This window comes from Salvelinus fontinalis, chromosome 15 (assembly GCF_029448725.1).
Source record: "Salvelinus fontinalis isolate EN_2023a chromosome 15, ASM2944872v1, whole genome shotgun sequence".
In the NCBI taxonomy this organism is placed as follows: domain Eukaryota; kingdom Metazoa; phylum Chordata; class Actinopteri; order Salmoniformes; family Salmonidae; genus Salvelinus; species Salvelinus fontinalis.
In genome coordinates this window covers 31,094,899-31,115,666 of record NC_074679.1, presented here as the reverse complement: position 1 = coordinate 31,115,666, position 20,768 = coordinate 31,094,899, and the positions used below count along the sequence as shown (strand labels likewise).

General features: G+C 38.1%; 5 non-coding genes across 5 annotated transcripts; all 5 read right to left on the bottom strand.

Moving 5' to 3' along the window:
- Window positions 1-11,707: 11,707 nt before the first annotated feature.
- Window positions 11,708-11,780, bottom strand: trnar-ucg (transfer RNA arginine (anticodon UCG)). The gene has a single exon. It is a non-coding gene; the product is annotated as a tRNA-Arg (tRNA).
- A 1,290-nt stretch (window positions 11,781-13,070) lies between these two features.
- trnar-ucg (transfer RNA arginine (anticodon UCG)) lies at window positions 13,071-13,143 on the bottom strand. The gene has a single exon. It is a non-coding gene; the product is annotated as a tRNA-Arg (tRNA).
- A 2,006-nt stretch (window positions 13,144-15,149) lies between these two features.
- On the bottom strand, window positions 15,150-15,222 carry trnar-ucg (transfer RNA arginine (anticodon UCG)). Its single transcript has one exon. It is a non-coding gene; the product is annotated as a tRNA-Arg (tRNA).
- Window positions 15,223-17,300: 2,078 nt separating this feature from the next.
- Window positions 17,301-17,373, bottom strand: trnar-ccg (transfer RNA arginine (anticodon CCG)). Its single transcript has one exon. It is a non-coding gene; the product is annotated as a tRNA-Arg (tRNA).
- Window positions 17,374-20,059: 2,686 nt separating this feature from the next.
- On the bottom strand, window positions 20,060-20,132 carry trnar-ucg (transfer RNA arginine (anticodon UCG)). The gene has a single exon. It is a non-coding gene; the product is annotated as a tRNA-Arg (tRNA).
- Window positions 20,133-20,768: the final 636 nt, after the last annotated feature.

Sequence of the window (20,768 nt, the reverse complement as noted above, 5' to 3'; positions counted from 1 at the left end):
TATTTCAGGAAATTGCAAACAAGTCTAAATTAACTGCGTTTATGAAATTAAACGAGCACTAAGGGACTAGAACCCTCAATCTTCTGATTTGAAGTCAGATGCCTTATCCATTAGGCCACGCAGCCTTTTACATATACACCTATATGATATCATGCAGACGCTGTTTTGCAACAATAGACATGAAAATTGCGAACCTGTAAGGAAGGAGGAAAGCTAGTGATATTGAACAAGTACGAAGAGACGCTATCCCTCAATCTTGTGATGCAAAATCAGACACAATATTTCACGGGTCTCGCATTCTTAGATCATTGAAGTTGCATAACAATATCCTAGCATTTCAAAGCAACAAGAACAAAGAGTTATTTCAGGAAATTGCAAACAAGTCTAAATTAACTGCGTTTATGAAATTAAACGATCACGAAGTGACTCGAACCCTAAATCTTCTGATTTGAAGTCAGTCGCCTTATCCATTAGGCCACGCAGCCTGTTACTTGAAATGCTCCTTCAAAATTGTGAACCGGTCCGAATGAGGAAAGCTAGTGATATTGAACAAGTACGAAGAGACGCTATCCCTCAATCTTGTGATGCGGAATCAGACGCAATATTTCTCAGGCCTCGCACTCTTAGATTATTAAATTGTATAACAATGTCCTAGCTTTTCAAAGCAAGAAGAACAAAGACTTATCTCGGGAAATTGCGAACATGTCCAAAATTGCTGAGCTAATGAAATTAAACAACAATGAGGAGAGTCAAACCCTCAATCTTCTGATTTGAAGTCAAACACCTTATCCATTATGCGACACACTCTACTCCACATAATCCTATATGACATCATTCAGACGTTGTTTTGCAACAATAGACATCAAATTTGCGAACCGGTCCGAATGAGGAAAGCTGGTGATATTGAACAAGTATGAAGAGACGCTATCCCTCAATCTTGTGATGCAGAATCAGACACAATATTTCACGGGTCTCGCATTCTTAGATCATTGAAGTTGGATAACAATATCCTAGCATTTCAAAGCAACAAGAACAAAGACTTATTTCAGGAAATTGCAAACAAGTCTAAATTAACAGCGTTTATAAAAATTAAATGACCGCGAAGGGACTCGAACCTTCAATCTTCTGATTCGAAGTCAGACGCATTATCCATTAGGCCACTCAGCCTGTTACATATACTTCTATATGACATTATGCAGACGTTGTTTTGCAACAATAGACATGAAAATTGCGAACCTGTCCGAATGAGGAAAGCTAGTGATATTGAACAATTACGAATAGACGCTATCCCTCAATCTTGTGATGCATAATCAGACACAATATTATTTAGGCCTCGCACTCTTAGATTATTAAATTGTATAACAATGTCCTAGCTTTTCAAAGCAAGAAGAACAAAGCCTTATCTCGGGAAATTGCGAACATGTCCAAAATTGCTCAGCTAATGAAATTAAACAACAATGAGGAGAGTCAAACCCTCAATCTTCTGATTTGAAGTCAAACATCTTATCCGTTAGGCGACACACTCTACTCCACATAATCCTATATGACATTATTCAGACGTTGTTTTGCAACAATAGACATCAAATTTGTGAACCGGTCCGAATGAGGAAAGCTAGTGATATTGAACAAGTATGAAGAGACGCTAATTCCTCAATCTTGTGATGCAGAATCAGACACAATATTTCACGGGTCTCGCATTCTTAGATCATTGAAGTTGCATAACAATATCCTAGCATTTCAAAGCAACAAGAACAAAGACTTATTTCAGGAAATTGCAAACAAGTCTAAATTAACTGCGTTTATGAAATTAAACGAGCACTAAGGGACTAGAACCCTCAATCTTCTGATTTGAAGTCAGATGCCTTATCCATTAGGCCACGCAGCCTTTTACATATACACCTATATGATATCATGCAGACGCTGTTTTGCAACAATAGACATGAAAATTGCGAACCTGTCCGAATGAGGAAAGCTAGTGATATTGAACAAGTACGAAGAGACGCTATCCCTCAATCTTGTGATGCAAAATCAGACACAATATTTCACGGGTCTCGCATTCTTAGATCATTGAAGTTGCATAAGAATATCCTAGCATTTCAAAGCAACAAGAACAAAGAGTTATTTCAGGAAATTGCAAACAAGTCTAAATTAACTGCGTTTATGAAATTAAACGATCACGAAGTGACTCGAACCCTAAATCTTCTGATTTGAAGTCAGTCGCCTTATCCATTAGGCCACGCAGCCTGTTACTTGAAATGCTCCTTCAAAATTGTGAACCGGTCCGAATGAGGAAAGCTAGTGATATTGAACAAGTACGAAGAGACGCTATCCCTCAATCTTGTGATGCGGAATCAGACGCAATATTTCTCAGGCCTCGCACTCTTAGATTATTAAATTGTATAACAATGTCCTAGCTTTTCAAAGCAAGAAGAACAAAGACTTATCTCGGGAAATTGCGAACATGTCCAAAATTGCTGAGCTAATGAAATTAAACAACAATGAGGAGAGTCAAACCCTCAATCTTCTGATTTGAAGTCAAACACCTTATCCATTATGCGACACACTCTACTCCACATAATCCTATATGACATCATTCAGACGTTGTTTTGCAACAATAGACATCAAATTTGCGAACCGGTCCGAATGAGGAAAGCTGGTGATATTGAACAAGTATGAAGAGACGCTATCCCTCAATCTTGTGATGCAGAATCAGACACAATATTTCACGGGTCTCGCATTCTTAGATCATTGAAGTTGGATAACAATATCCTAGCATTTCAAAGCAACAAGAACAAAGACTTATTTCAGGAAATTGCAAACAAGTCTAAATTAACAGCGTTTATAAAAATTAAATGACCGCGTAGGGACTCGAACCTTCAATCTTCTGATTCAAAGTCAGACGCATTATCCATTAGGCCACTCAGCCTGTTACATATACTTCTATATGACATTATGCAGACGTTGTTTTGCAACAATAGACATGAAAATTGCGAACCTGTCCGAATGAGGAAAGCTAGTGATATTGAACAATTACGAATAGACACTATCCCTCAATCTTGTGATGCATAATCAGACACAATATTATTTAGGCCTCGCACTCTTAGATTATTAAATTGTATAACAATGTCCTAGCTTTTCAAAGCAAGAAGAACAAAGCCTTATCTCGGGAAATTGCGAACATGTCCAAAATTGCTCAGCTAATGAAATTAAACAACAATGAGGAGAGTCAAACCCTCAATCTTCTGATTTGAAGTCAAACATCTTATCCATTATGCGACACACTCTACTCCACATAATCCTATATGACATCATTCAGACGTTGTTTTGCAACAATAGACATCAAATTTGTGAACCGGTCCGAATGAGGAAAGCTGGTGATATTGAACAAGTATGAAGAGACGCTATCCCTCAATCTTGTGATGCAGAATCAGACACAATATTTCACGGGTCTCGCATTCTTAGATCATTGAAGTTGGATAACAATATCCTAGCATTTCAAAGCAACAAGAACAAAGACTTATTTCAGGAAATTGCAAACAAGTCTAAATTAACAGCGTTTATAAAAATTAAATGACCGCGAAGGGACTCGAACCTTCAATCTTCTGATTCGAAGTCAGACGCATTATCCATTAGGCCACGCAGCCTGTTACATATACTTCTATATGACATTATGCAGACGTTGTTTTGCAACAATAGACATGAAAATTGCGAACCTGTCCGAATGAGGAAAGCTAGTGATATTGAACAATTACGAATAGACACTATCCCTCAATCTTGTGATGCATAATCAGACACAATATTATTTAGGCCTCGCACTCTTAGATTATTAAATTGTATAACAATGTCCTAGCTTTTCAAAGCAAGAAGAACAAAGCCTTATCTCGGGAAATTGCGAACATGTCCAAAATTGCTGAGCTAATGAAATTAAACAACAATGAGGAGAGTCAAACCCTCAATCTTCTGATTTGAAGTCAAACATCTTATCCATTATGCGACACACTCTACTCCACATAATCCTATATGACATCATTCAGACGTTGTTTTGCAACAATAGACATCAAATTTGTGAACCGGTCCGAATGAGGAAAGCTGGTGATATTGAACAAGTATGAAGAGACGCTATCCCTCAATCTTGTGATGCAGAATCAGACACAATATTTCACGGGTCTCGCATTCTTAGATCATTGAAGTTGGATAACAATATCCTAGCATTTCAAAGCAACAAGAACAAAGACTTATTTCAGGAAATTGCAAACAAGTCTAAATGAACTGCGTTTATGAAGTTAAACGGCCACGAAGGGACTCGAACCCTCAATCTTCTGATTCGAAGTCAGACGCCTTATCCATTAGGCCAAGGAGCCTGTTACATATATTCCTACATGACATCATGCAGACGTTGTTTTGCCACAATAGACATGAAAATTGCGAACCTGTCCGAATGAGGAAAGCTAGTGATATTGAACAAGTACGAAGAGACGCTATCCCTCAATCTTGTGATGCATAATCAGACACAATATTACTCAGGCCTCGCACTCTTAGATTATTAAATTGTATAACAATGTCCTAGCTTTTCAAAGCAAGAAGAACAAAGCCTTATCTCGGGAAATTGCGAACATGTCCAAAATTGCTGAGCTAATGAAATTAAACAACAATGAGGAGAGTCAAACCCTCAATCTTCTGATTTGAAGTCAAACACCTTATCCATTATGCGACACACTCTACTCCACATAATCCTATATGACATCATTCAGACGTTGTTTTGCAACAATAGACATCAAATTTGTGAACCGGTCCGAATGAGGAAAGCTAGTGATATTGAACAAGTATGAAGAGACGCTATCCCTCAATCTTGTGATGCAGAATCAGACACAATATTTCACGGGTCTCCCATTCTTAGATCATTGAAGTTGCATAACAATATCCTAGCATTTCAAAGCAACAAGAACAAAGACTTATTTCAGGACATTGCAAACAAGTGTAAATTAACTGCATTTATGAAATTAAACGACCACGAAGGGATTCGAACCCTCAATCTTCTGATTTGAAGTCAGACGCCTTATCCATTAATCCACGCAGCCTGTTACATATACTCCTATATGACATCATGCAGACGTTGTTTTGCCACAATAGACATGAAAATTGCGCACCTGTACGAATGAGGAAAGCTAGTGATATTGAACAAGTACGAAGAGACGCTATCCCTCAATCTTGTGATGCAGAATCAGACACAATATTTCTCAGGCCTCGCACTCTGAGATTATTAAATTGTATAACAATGTCCTAGCTTTTCAAAGCAAGAAGAACAAAGCCTTATCTCGGGAAATTGCGAACATGTCCAAAATTGCTGAGCTAATGAAATTAAACAACAATGAGGAGAGTCAAACCCTCAATCTTCTGATTTGAAGTCAAACACCTTATCCATTATGCGACACACTCTACTCCACATAATCCTATATGACATCATTCAGACGTTGTTTTGCAACAATAGACATCAAATTTGTGAACCGGTCCGAATGAGGAAAGCTAGTGATATTGAACAAGTACGAAGAGACGCTATCCTTCAATCTTGTGATGCAGAATCAGACACAATATTTCACGGGTCTCGCATTCTTAGATCATTGAAGTTGCATAACAATATCCTAGCATTTCAAAGCAACAAGAACAAAGACTTATTTCAGGACATTGCAAACAAGTGTAAATTAACTGCATTTATGAAATTAAACAACCACGAAGGGATTCGAACCCTCAATCTTCTGATTTGAAGTCAGACGCCTTATCCATTAAGCCACGCAGCCTGTTACATATACTCCTATATGACATCATGCAGACGTTGTTTTGCCACAATAGACATGAAAATTGCGCACCTGTCCGAATGAGGAAAGCTAGTGATATTGAACAAGTACGAAGAGACGCTATCCCTCAATCTTGTGATGCATAATCAGACACAATATTACTCAGGCCTCGCACTCTTAGATTATTAAATTATATAACAATGTCCTAGCTTTTCAAAGCAAGAAGAACAAAGCCTTTTCTCGGGAAATTGAGAACATGTCCAAAATTGCTGAGCTAATGAAATTAAACAACAATGAGGAGAGTCAAACCCTCCCGCTTCTGATTTGAAGTCAAACACCTTATCCATTATGCGACACACTCTACTCCACATAATCCTATATGACATCATTCAGACGTTGTTTTGCAACAATAGACATCAAATTTGTGAACCGGTCCGAATGAGGAAAGCTAGTGATATTGAACAAGTATGAAGAGACGCTATCCCTCAATCTTGTGATGCAGAATCAGACACAATATTTCACGGGTCTCCCATTCTTAGATCATTGAAGTTGCATAACAATATCCTAGCATTTCAAAGCAACAAGAACAAAGACTTATTTCAGGACATTGCAAACAAGTGTAAATTAACTGCATTTATGAAATTAAACGACCACGAAGGGATTCGAACCCTCAATCTTCTGATTTGAAGTCAGACGCCTTATCCATTAAGCCACGCAGCCTGTTACATATACTCCTATATGACATCATGCAGACGTTGTTTTGCCACAATAGACATGAAAATTGCGCACCTGTCCGAATGAGGAAAGCTAGTGATATTGAACAAGTACGAAGAGACGCTATCCCTCAATCTTGTGATGCATAATCAGACACAATATTACTCAGGCCTCGCACTCTTAGATTATTAAATTATATAACAATGTCCTAGCTTTTCAAAGCAAGAAGAACAAAGCCTTTTCTCGGGAAATTGAGAACATGTCCAAAATTGCTGAGCTAATGAAATTAAACAACAATGAGGAGAGTCAAACCCTCCCGCTTCTGATTTGAAGTCAAACACCTTATCCATTATGCGACACACTCTACTCCACATAATCCTATATGACATCATTCAGACGTTGTTTTGCAACAATAGACATCAAATTTGTGAACCGGTCCGAATGAGGAAAGCTAGTGATATTGAACAAGTATGAAGAGACGCTATCCCTCAATCTTGTGATGCAGAATCAGACACAATATTTCACGGGTCTCCCATTCTTAGATCATTGAAGTTGCATAACAATATCCTAGCATTTCAAAGCAACAAGAACAAAGACTTATTTCAGGACATTGCAAACAAGTGTAAATTAACTGCATTTATGAAATTAAACGACCACGAAGGGATTCGAACCCTCAATCTTCTGATTTGAAGTCAGACGCCTTATCCATTAAGCCACGCAGCCTGTAACATATACTCCCATATGACATCATGCAGACGTTGTTTTGCCACAATAGACATGAAAATTGCGCACCTGTACGAATGAGGAAAGCTAGTGATATTGAACAAGTACGAAGAGACACTATCCCTCAATCTTGTGATGCAGAATCAGACACAATATTTCTCAGGCCTCGCACTCTGAGATTATTAAATTGTATAACAATGTCCTAGCTTTTCAAAGCAAGAAGAACAAAGCCTTATCTCGGGAAATTGCGAACATGTCCAAAATTGCTGAGCTAATGAAATTAAACAACAATGAGGAGAGTCAAACCCTCAATCTTCTGATTTGAAGTCAAACACCTTATCCATTATGCGACACACTCTACTCCACATAATCCTATATGACATCATTCAGACGTTGTTTTGCAACAATAGACATCAAATTTGTGAACCGGTCCGAATGAGGAAAGCTAGTGATATTGAACAAGTACGAAGAGACGCTATCCCTCAATCTTGTGATGCAGAATCAGACACAATATTTCACGGGTCTCGCATTCTTAGATCATTGAAGTTGCATAACAATATCCTAGCATTTCAAAGCAACAAGAACAAAGACTTATTTCAGGACATTGCAAACAAGTGTAAATTAACTGCATTTATGAAATTAAACGACCACGAAGGGATTCGAACCCTCAATCTTCTGATTTGAAGTCAGACGCCTTATCCATTAAGCCACGCAGCCTGTTACATATACTCCTATATGACATCATGCAGACGTTGTTTTGCCACAATAGACATGAAAATTGCGCACCTGTACGAATGAGGAAAGCTAGTGATATTGAACAAGTACGAAGAGACGCTATCCCTCAATCTTGTGATGCAGAATCAGACACAATATTTCTCAGGCCTCGCACTCTGAGATTATTAAATTGTATAACAATGTCCTAGCTTTTCAAAGCAAGAAGAACAAAGCCTTATCTCGGGAAATTGCGAACATGTCCAAAATTGCTGAGCTAATGAAATTAAACAACAATGAGGAGAGTCAAACCCTCAATCTTCTTATTTGAAGTCAAACACCTTATCCATTATGCGACACACTCTACTCCACATAATCCTATATGACATCATTCAGACGTTGTTTTGCAACAATAGACATCAAATTTGTGAACCGGTCCGAATGAGGAAAGCTAGTGATATTGAACAAGTACGAAGAGACGCTATCCCTCAATCTTGTGATGCAGAATCAGACACAATATTTCACGGGTCTCGCATTCTTAGATCATTGAAGTTGCATAACAATATCCTAGCATTTCAAAGCAACAAGAACAAAGACTTATTTCAGGACATTGCAAACAAGTGTAAATTAACTGCATTTATGAAATTAAACAACCACGAAGGGATTCGAACCCTCAATCTTCTGATTTGAAGTCAGACGCCTTATCCATTAAGCCACGCAGCCTGTTACATTTACTCCTATATGACATCATGCAGACGTTGTTTTGCCACAATAGACATGAAAATTGCGCACCTGTCCGAATGAGGAAAGCTAGTGATATTGAACAAGTACGAAGAGACGCTATCCCTCAATCTTGTGATGCATAATCAGACACAATATTACTCAGGCCTCGCACTCTTAGATTATTAAATTATATAACAATGTCCTAGCTTTTCAAAGCAAGAAGAACAAAGCCTTTTCTCGGGAAATTGTGAACATGTCCAAAATTGCTGAGCTAATGAAATTAAACAACAATGAGGAGAGTCAAACCCTCCCGCTTCTGATTTGAAGTCAAACACCTTATCCATTATGCGACACACTCTACTCCACATAATCCTATATGACATCATTCAGACGTTGTTTTGCAACAATAGACATCAAATTTGTGAACCGGTCCGAATGAGGAAAGCTAGTGATATTGAACAAGTATGAAGAGACGCTATCCCTCAATCTTGTGATGCAGAATCAGACACAATATTTCACGGGTCTCGCATTCTTAGATCATTGAAGTTGCATAACAATATCCTAGCATTTCAAAGCAACAAGAACAAAGACTTATTTCAGGAAATTGCAAACAAGTCTAAATGAACTGCGTTTATGAAATTAAACGACCACGAAGGGACTCAAAGCCTCAATCTTCTGATTCGAAGTCAGACGCCTTATCCATTAGGCCACGCAGCCTGTTACTTAATATACTCCTTCAAAATTGTGAACCGGTCCGAATGAGGAAAGCTAGTGATATTGAACAAGTACGAAGAGACGCTATCCCTCAATCTTGTGATGCAGAATCAGACACAATATTTCTCAGGCCTCGCACTCTGAGATTATTAAATTGTATAACAATGTCCTAGCTTTTCAAAGCAAGAAGAACAAAGCCTTATCTCGGGAAATTGCGAACATGTCCAAAATTGCTGAGCTAATGAAATTAAACAACAATGAGGAGAGTAAAACCCTCAATCTCTGATTTGAAGTCAAACACCTTATCCATTATGCGACACACTCTAAACCACATAATCCTATATGACATCATTCAGACGTTGTTTTGCAACAATAGACATGAAAATTGCGAACCTGTCCGAATGAGGAAAGCTAGTGATATTGAACAAGTACGAATTGACACTATCCCTCAATCTTGTGATGCATAATCAAACACAATATTATTTAGGCCTCGCACTCTTAGATTATTAAATTGTATAACAATGTCCTAGCTTTTCAAAGCAAGAAGAACAAAGCCTTATCTCGGGAAATTGCGAACATGTCCAAAATTGCTCAGCTAATGAAATTAAACAACAATGAGGAGAGTCAAACCCTCAATCTTCTGATTTGAAGTCAAAACATCTTATCCATTAGGCGACACACTCTACTCCACATAATCCTATATGACATCATTCAGACGTTGTTTTGCAACAATAGACATCAAATTTGTGAACCGGTCCGAATGAGGAAAGCTAGTGATATTGAACAAGTATGAAGAGACGCTAATTCCTCAATCTTGTGATGCAGAATCAGACACAATATTTCACGGGTCTCGCATTCTTAGATCATTGAAGTTGCATAACAATATCCTAGCATTTCGAAGCAACAAGAACAAATACTTATTTCAGGAAATTGCAAACAAGTCTAAATTAACTGCGTTTATGAAATTAAACGAGCACTAAGGGACTAGAACCCTCAATCTTCTGATTTGAAGTCAGATGCCTTATCCATTAGGCCATGCAGCCACTTAAAACCATTCCTTCAAAATTGTGAACCGGCCTGAATGAGGAAAGCTACTGCTATTGAACAAGTACGAAGAGACGCTATCCCTCAATCTTGTGATGCAGAATCAGACAGAATATTTCACGGGTCTCGCATTCTTAGTTCATTGAAGTTGCATAACAATATCCTAGCATTTCAAATCAACAAGAACAAAGACTTATTTCAGGAAATTGCAAACAAGTCTAAATTAACTGCGTTTATGAAATTAAACGACCACGAAGGGACTCGAACACTCAATCTTCTGATTCAAAGACAGACGCCTTATCCATTAGGCCACGCAGCATTTTACATATACACCTATATGATATCATGCAGACGCTGTTTTGCAACAATAGACATGAAAATTGCGAACCTGTCCGAATGAGGAAAGCTAGTGATATTGAACAAGTACGAAGAGACGCTATCCCTCAATCTTGTGATGCAAAATCAGACACAATATTTCACGGGTCTCGCATTCTTAGATCATTGAAGTTGCATAACAATATCCTAGCATTTCAAAGCAACAAGAACAAAGATTTATTTCAGGAAATTGCAAACAAGTCTAAATTAACTGCGTTTATGAAATTAAACGATCACGAAGTGACTCGAACCCTAAATCTTCTGATTTGAAGTCAGTCGCCTTATCCATTAGGCCACGCAGCCTGTTACTAGAGATGTTCCTTCAAAATTGTGAACCGGTCCGAATGAGGAAAGCTAGTGATATTGAACAAGTACGAAGAGACGCTATCCCTCAATCTTGTGATGCGGAATCAGACGCAATATTTCTCAGGCCTCGCACTCTTAGATTATTAAATTGTATAACAATGTCCTAGCTTTTCAAAGCAAGAAGAACAAAGACTTATCTCGGGAAATTGCGAACATGTCCAAAATTGCTGAGCTAATGAAATTAAACAACAATGAGGAGAGTCAAACCCTCAATCTTCTGATTTGAAGTCAAACACCTTATCCATTATGCGACACACTCTACTCCACATAATCCTATATGACATCATTCAGACGTTGTTTTGCAACAATAGACATCAAATTTGCGAACCGGTCCGAATGAGGAAAGCTGGTGATATTGAACAAGTATGAAGAGACGCTATCCCTCAATCTTGTGATGCAGAATCAGACACAATATTTCACGGGTCTCGCATTCTTAGATCATTGAAGTTGGATAACAATATCCTAGCATTTCAAAGCAACAAGAACAAAGACTTATTTCAGGAAATTGCAAACAAGTCTAAATGAACTGCGTTTATGAAATTAAACGACCACGAAGGGACTCGAATCCTCAATCTTCTGATTCGAAGTCAGACGCCTTATCCATTAGGCCACGCAGCCTGTTACTTAATATACTCCTTCAAAATTGTGAACCGGTCCGAATGAGGAAAGCTAGTGATATTGAACAAGTACGAAGAGACGCTATCCCTCAATCTTGTGATGCAGAATCAGACACAATATTATTTAGGCCTCGCACTCTTAGATTATTAAATTGTATAACAATGTCCTAGCTTTTCAAAGCAAGAAGAACAAAGCCTTATCTCGGGAAATTGCGAACATTTCCAAAATTGCTCAGCTAATGAAATTAAACAACAATTAGGAGAGTCAAACCCTCAATCTTCTGATTTGAAGTCAAAACATCTTATCCATTAGGCGACACACTCTACTCCACATAATCCTATATGACATCATTCAGACGTTGTTTTGCAACAATAGACATCAAATTTGTGAACCGGTCCGAATGAGGAAAGCTAGTGATATTGAACAAGTATGAAGAGACGCTAATTCCTCAATCTTGTGATGCAGAATCAGACACAATATTTCACGGGTCTCGCATTCTTAGATCATTGAAGTTGCATAACAATATCCTAGCATTTCAAAGCAACAAGAAGAAATACTTATTTCAGGAAATTGCAAACAAGTCTAAATTAACTGCGTTTATGAAATTAAACGAGCACTAAGGGACTAGAACCCTCAATCTTCTGATTTGAAGTCAGATGCCTTATCCATTAGGCCATGCAGCCTGTTAAAAATATTCCTTCAAAATTGTGAACCGGCCTGAATGAGGAAAGCTACTGCTATTGAACAAGTACGAAGAGACGCTATCCCTCAATCTTGTGATGCAGAATCAGACAGAATATTTCACGGGTCTCGCATTCTTAGTTCATTGAAGTTGCATAACAATATCCTAGCATTTCAAATCAACAAGAACAAAGACTTATTTCAGGAAATTGCAAACAAGTCTAAATTAACTGCGTTTATGAAATTAAACGACCACGAAGGGACTCGAACACTCAATCTTCTGATTCAAAGACAGACGCCTTATCCATTAGGCCACGCAGCATTTTACATATACACCTATATGATATCATGCAGACGCTGTTTTGCAACAATAGACATCAAATTTGCGAACCGGTCCGAATGAGGAAAGCTGGTGATATTGAACAAGTATGAAGAGAAGCTATCCCTCAATCTTGTGATGCAGAATCAGACACAATATTTCACGGGTCTCGCATTCTTAGATCATTGAAGTTGGATAACAATATCCTAGCATTTCAAAGCAACAAGAACAAAGACTTATTTCAGGAAATTGCAAACAAGTCTAAATTAACAGCGTTTATAAAAATTAAACGACCGCGAAGGGACTCGAACCTTCAATCTTCTGATTCGAAGTCAGACGCCTTATCCATTAGGCCACGCAGCCTGTTACACATACTTCTATATGACATTATGCAGACGTTGTTTTGCAACAATAGACATGAAAATTGCGAACCTGTCCGAATGAGGAAAGCTAGTGATATTGAACAAGTACGAATAGACACTATCCCTCAATCTTGTGATGCATAATCAGACACAATATTATTTAGGCCTCGCACTCTTAGATTATTAAATTGTTTAACAATGTCCTAGCTTTTCAAAGCAAGAAGAACAAAGCCTTATCTCGGGAAATTGCGAACATGTCCAAAATTGCTCAGCTAATGAAATTAAACAACAATGAGGAGAGTCAAACCCTCAATCTTCTGATTTGAAGTCAAACATCTTATCCATTAGGCGACACACTCTACTCCACATAATCCTATATGACATCATTCAGACGTTGTTTTGCAACAATAGACATCAAATTTGTGAACCGGTCCGAATGAGGAAAGCTAGTGATATTGAACAAGTATGAAGAGACGCTAATTCCTCAATCTTGTGATGCAGAATCAGACACAATATTTCACGGGTCTCGCATTCTTAGATCATTGAAGTTGCATAACAATATCCTAGCATTTCAAAGCAACAAGAACAAAGACTTATTTCAGGAAATTGCAAACAAGTCTAAATTAACTGCGTTTATGAAATTAAATGAGCACTAAGGGACTAGAACCCTCAATCTTCTGATTTGAAGTCAGATGCCTTATCCATTAGGCCATGCAGCCTGTTAAAAATATTCCTTCAAAATTGTGAACCGGTCCGAATGAGGAAAGCTACTGCTATTGAACAAGTACGAAGAGACGCTATCCCTCAATCTTGTGATGCAGAATCAGACAGAATATTTCACGGGTCTCGCATTCTTAGTTCATTGAAGTTGCATAACAATATCCTAGCATTTCAAATCAACAAGAACAAAGACTTATTTCAGGAAATTGCAAACAAGTCTAAATTAACTGCGTTAATGAAATTAAACGACCACGAAGGGACTCGAACACTCAATCTTCTGATTCAAAGACAGACGCCTTATCCATTAGGCCACGCAGCCTTTTACATATACACCTATATGATATCATGCAGACGCTGTTTTGCAACAATAGACATGAAAATTGCGAACCTGTCCGAATGAGGAAAGCTAGTGATATTGAACAAGTACGAAGAGACGCTATCCCTCAATCTTGTGATGCAAAATCAGACACAATATTTCACGGGTCTCGCATTCTTAGATCATTGAAGTTGCATAACAATATCCTAGCATTGCAAAGCAACAAGAACAAAGAGTTATTTCAGGAAATTGCAAACAAGTCTAAATTAACTGCGTTTATGAAATTAAACGATCACGAAGTGACTCGAACCTTAAATCTTCTGATTTGAAGTCAGTCGCCTTATCCATTAGGCCACGCAGCCTGTTACTTGAGATGTTCCTTCAAAATTGTGAACCGGTCCGAATGAGGAAAGCTAGTGATATTGAACAAGTACGAAGAGACGCTATCCCTCAATCTTGTGATGCGGAATCAGACGCAATATTTCTCAGGCCTCGCACTCTTAGATTATTAAATTGTATAACAATGTCCTAGCTTTTCAAAGCAAGAAGAACAAAGACTTATCTCGGGAAATTGCGAACATGTCCAAAATTGCTGAGCTAATGAAATTAAACAACATTGAGGAGAGTCAAACCCTCAATCTTCTGATTTGAAGTCAAACACCTTATCCATTATGCGACAAACTCTACTCCACATAATCCTATATGACATCATTCAGACGTTGTTTTGCAACAATAGACATCAAATTTGCGAACCGGTCCGAATGAGGAAAGCTGGTGATATTGAACAAGTATGAAGAGACGCTATCCCTCAATCTTGTGATGCAGAATCAGACACAATATTTCACGGGTCTCGCATTCTTAGATCATTGAAGTTGGATAACAATATCCTAGCATTTCAAAGCAACAAGAACAAAGACTTATTTCAGGAAATTGCAAACAAGTCTAAATTAACAGCGTTTATAAAAATTAAACAACCGCGAAGGGACTCGAACCTTCAATCTTCTGATTCGAAGTCAGACGCCTTATCCATTAGGCCACGCAGCCTTTTACATATACTCCTATATGACATCATGCAGACGTTGTTTTGCAACAATAGACATGAAAATTGTGAACCTGTCCGAATGAGAAAAGCTAGTGATATTGAACAAGTACGAAAAGACGCTATCCCTCAATCTTGTGATGCATAATCAGACACAATGTTACTCAGGCCTCGCACTCTTAGATTATTAAATTGTATAACAATGTCCTAGCTTTTCAAAGCAAGAAGAACAAAGCCTTATCTCGGGAAATTGCGAACATGTCCAAAATTGCTGAGCTAATGAAATTAAACAACAATGAGGAGAGTCAAACCCTCAATCTTCTGATTTGAAGTCAAACACCTTATCCATTAGGCGACACACTCTACTCCACATAATCCTATATGACATCATTCAGACGTTGTTTTGCAACAATAGACATCAAATTTGTGAACCGGTCCGAATGAGGAGAGCTAGTGATATTGAACAAGTACGAAAAGACGCTATCCCTCAATCTTGTGATGCAAAATCAGACACAATATTTCACGGGTCTCGCATTCTTAGATCATTGAAGTTGCATAACAATATCCTAGCATTTCAAAGCAACAAGAACAAAGACTTATTTCAGGAAATTGCAAACAAGTCTAAATTAACTGCGTTTATTAAATTAAACGATTACTAAGGGACTCGAACACTCAATCTTCTGATTCAAAGACAGACGCCTTATCCATTAGGCCACGGAGCCTTTTACATATAAACCTATATGATATCATGCAGACGCTGTTTTGCAACAATAGACATGAAAATTGCGAACCTGTCCGAATGAGAAAAGCTAGTGATATTGAACAAGTACGAAGAGACGCTATCCCTCAATCTTGTGATGCATAATCAGACACAATATTACTCAGGCCTCGCACTCTTAGATTATTAAATTGTATAACAATGTCCTAGCTTTTCAAAGCAAGAAGAACAAAGCCTTATCTCGGGAAATTGCGAACATGTCCAAAATTGCTGAGCTAATGAAATTAAACAACAATGAGGAGAGTCAAACCCTCAATCTTCTGATTTGAAGTCAAACACCTTATCCATTATGCGACACACTCTACTCCACATAATCCTATATGACATCATTCAGACGTTGTTTTGCAACAATAGACATCAAATTTGCGAACCGGTCCGAATGAGGAAAGCTAGTGATATTGAACAAGTATGAAGAGACGCTATCCCTCAATCTTGTGATGCAGAATCAGACACAATATTTCACGGGTCTCGCATTCTTAGATCATTGAAGTTGCATAACAATATCCTAGCATTTCAAAGCAACAAGAACAAAGACTTATTTCAGGAAATTGCAAACAAGTCTAAATTAACTGCGTTTATGAAATTAAACGACCATGAAGGGACTCAAATCCTCAATCTTCTGATTCGAAGTCAGACGCCTTATCCATTAGGCCACGCAGCCTGTTACATATACTCCTATATGACATTATGCAGACGTTGTTTTGCAACAATAGACATTAAAATTGCGAACCTGTCCGAATGAGGAAAGCTACTGATATTGAACAAGTACGAAGAGACACTATCCCTCAATCTTGTGATGCATAATCAGACACAATATTACTCAGGCCTTACACTCTTAGATTATTAAATTGTATAACAATGTCCTAGCTTTTCAAAGCAAGAAGAACAAAGCCTTATCTCGGAAAATTGCGAACATGTCCAAAATTGCTCAGCTAATGAAATTAAACAACAATGAGGAGAGTCAAACCCTCAATCTTCTGATTTGAAGTCAAACACCTTATCCATTAGGCGACACACTCTACTCCACATAATCCTATATGACATCATTCAGACGTTGTTTTGCAACAATAGACATCAAATTTGTTAACCGGTCCGAATGAGGAAAGCTAGTGATATTGAACAAGTATGAAGAGACGCTATCCCTCAATCTTGTGATGCAGAATCAGACACAATATTTCACGGGTCTCGCATTCTTAGATCATTGAAGTTGCATAACAATATCCTAGCATTTCAAAGCAACAAGAACAAAGACTTATTTCAGGAAATTGCAAACAAGTCTAAATTAACTGCATTTATGAAACTATACGACCACGAAGGGACTCGAACCCTCAATCTTCTGATTCGGAGTCAGATGCCTTATCCATTAGGCCACGCAGCCTGTTACATATACTCCTTCAAAATTGTGAACCGGTCCGAATGAGGAAAGCTAGTGATATTGAACAAGTACGAAGAGACGCTATCCCTCAATCTTGTGATGCAAAATCAGACACAATATTTCACGGGTCTCGCATTCTTAGATCATTGAAGTTGCATAACAATATCCTAGCATTTCAAAGCAACAAGAACAAAGACTTATTTCAGGAAATTGCAAACAAGTCTAAATGAACTGCGTTTATGAAATTAAAAGATCACGAAGGGACTTGAACCCTCAATCTTCTGATTTGAAGGCAGACGCCTTATCCATTAGGCCACGCAGCCTTGTACAGATACTACTATATGACATTATGCAGACGTTGTTTTGCAACAATAGACATGAAAATTGCGAACCTGTCCGAATGAGGAAAGCTAGTGATATTGAACAAGTCCGAAGAGACACTATCCCTCAATCTTGTGATGCATAATCAGACACAATATTACTCAGGCCTCGCACTCTTAGATTATTAAATTGCATAACAATATCCTAGCATTTCAAAGCAACAAGAACAAAGACTTATTTCAGGAAATTGCAAACAAGTCTAAATTAACTGCGTTAATGAAATTAAACGACCACGAAGGGACTCGAACACTCAATCTTCTGATTCAAAGACAGACGCCTTATCCATTAGGCCACGCAGCCTTTTACATATACACCTATATGATATCATGCAGACGCTGTTTTGCAACAATAGACATGAAAATTGCGAACCTGTCCGAATGAGGAAAGCTAGTGATATTGAACAAGTACGAAGAGACGCTATCCCTCAATCTTGTGATGCAAAATCAGACACAATATTTCACGGGTCTCGCATTCTTAGATCATTGAAGTTGCATAACAATATCCTAGCATTGCAAAGCAACAAGAACAAAGAGTTATTTCAGGAAATTGCAAACAAGTCTAAATTAACTGCGTTTATGAAATTAAACGATCACGAAGTGACTCGAACCTTAAATCTTCTGATTTGAAGTCAGTCGCCTTATCCATTAGGCCACGCAGCCTGTTACTTGAGATGTTCCTTCAAAATTGTGAACCGGTCCGAATGAGGAAAGCTAGTGATATTGAACAAGTACGAAGAGACGCTATCCCTCAATCTTGTGATGCAAAATCAGACACAATATTTCACGGGTCTCGCATTCTTAGATCATTGAAGTTGCATAACAATATCCTAGCATTTCAAAGCAACAAGAACAAAGACTTATTTCAGGAAATTGCAAACAAGTCTAAATGAACTGCGTTAATGAAATTAAAAGATCACGAAGGGACTTGAACCCTCAATCTTCTGATTTGAAGGCAGACGCCTTATCCATTAGGCCACGCAGCCTTGTACAGATACTACTATATGACATTATGCAGACGTTGTTTTGCAACAATAGACATGAAAATTGCGAACCTGTCCGAATGAGGAAAGCTAGTGATATTGAACAAGTCCGAAGAGACACTATCCCTCAATCTTGTGATGCATAATCAGACACAATATTACTCAGGCCTCGCACTCTTAGATTATTAAATTGCATAACAATATCCTAGCATTTCAAAGCAACAAGAACAAAGACTTATTTCAGGAAATTGCAAACAAGTCTAAATTAACTGCGTTAATGAAATTAAACGACCACGAAGGGACTCGAACACTCAATCTTCTGATTCAAAGACAGACGCCTTATCCATTAGGCCACGCAGCCTTTTACATATACACCTATATGATATCATGCAGACGCTGTTTTGCAACAATAGACATGAAAATTGCGAACCTGTCCGAATGAGGAAAGCTAGTGATATTGAACAAGTACGAAGAGACGCTATCCCTCAATCTTGTGATGCAAAATCAGACACAATATTTCACGGGTCTCGCATTCTTAGATCATTGAAGTTGCATAACAATATCCTAGCATTGCAAAGCAACAAGAACAAAGAGTTATTTCAGGAAATTGCAAACAAGTCTAAATTAACTGCGTTTATGAAATTAAACGATCACGAAGTGACTCGAACCTTAAATCTTCTGATTTGAAGTCAGTCGCCTTATCCATTAGGCCACGCAGCCTGTTACTTGAGATGTTCCTTCAAAATTGTGAACCGGTCCGAATGAGGAAAGCTAGTGATATTGAACAAGTACGAAGAGACGCTATCCCTCAATCTTGTGATGCGGAATCAGACGCAATATTTCTCAGGCCTCGCACTCTTAGATTATTAAATTGTATAACAATGTCCTAGCTTTTCAAAGCAAGAAGAACAAAGACTTATCTCGGGAAATTGCGAACATGTCCAAAATTGCTGAGCTAATGAAATTAAACAACATTGAGGAGAGTCAAACCCTCAATCTTCTGATTTGAAGTCAAACACCTTATCCATTATGCGACAAACTCTACTCCACATAATCCTATATGACATCATTCAGACGTTGTTTTGCAACAATAGACATCAAATTTGCGAACCGGTCCGAATGAGGAAAGCTGGTGATATTGAACAAGTATGAAGAGACGCTATCCCTCAATCTTGTGATGCAGAATCAGACACAATATTTCACGGGTCTCGCATTCTTAGATCATTGAAGTTGGATAACAATATCCTAGCATTTCAAAGCAACAAGAACAAAGACTTATTTCAGGAAATTGCAAACAAGTCTAAATTAACAGCGTTTATAAAAATTAAACAACCGCGAAGGGACTCGAACCTTCAATCTTCTGATTCGAAGTCAGACGCCTTATCCATTAGGCCACGCAGCCTTTTACATATACTCCTATATGACATCATGCAGACGTTGTTTTGCAACAATAGACATGAAAATTGTGAACCTGTCCGAATGAGAAAAGCTAGTGATATTGAACAAGTACGAAGAGACGCTATCCCTCAATCTTGTGATGCATAATCAGACACAATGTTACTCAGGCCTCGCACTCTTAGATTATTAAATTGTATAACAATGTCCTAGCTTTTCAAAGCAAGAAGAACAAAGCCTTATCTCGGGAAATTGCGAACATGTCCAAAATTGCTGAGCTAATGAAATTAAACAACCATGAGGAGAGTCAAACCCTCAATCTTCTGATTTGAAGTCAAACACCTTATCCATTAGGCGACACACTCTACTCCACATAATCCTATATGACATCATTCAGACGTTGTTTTGCAACAATAGACATCAAATTTGTGAACCGGTCCGAATGAGGAGAGCTAGTGATATTGAACAAGTACGAAGAGACGCTATCCCTCAATCTTGTGATGCAAAATCAGACACAATATTTCACGGGTCTCGCATTCTTAGATCATTGAAGTTGCATAACAATATCCTAGCATTTCAAAGCAACAAGAACAAAGACTTATTTCAGGAAATTGCAAACAAGTCTAAATTAACTGCGTTTATT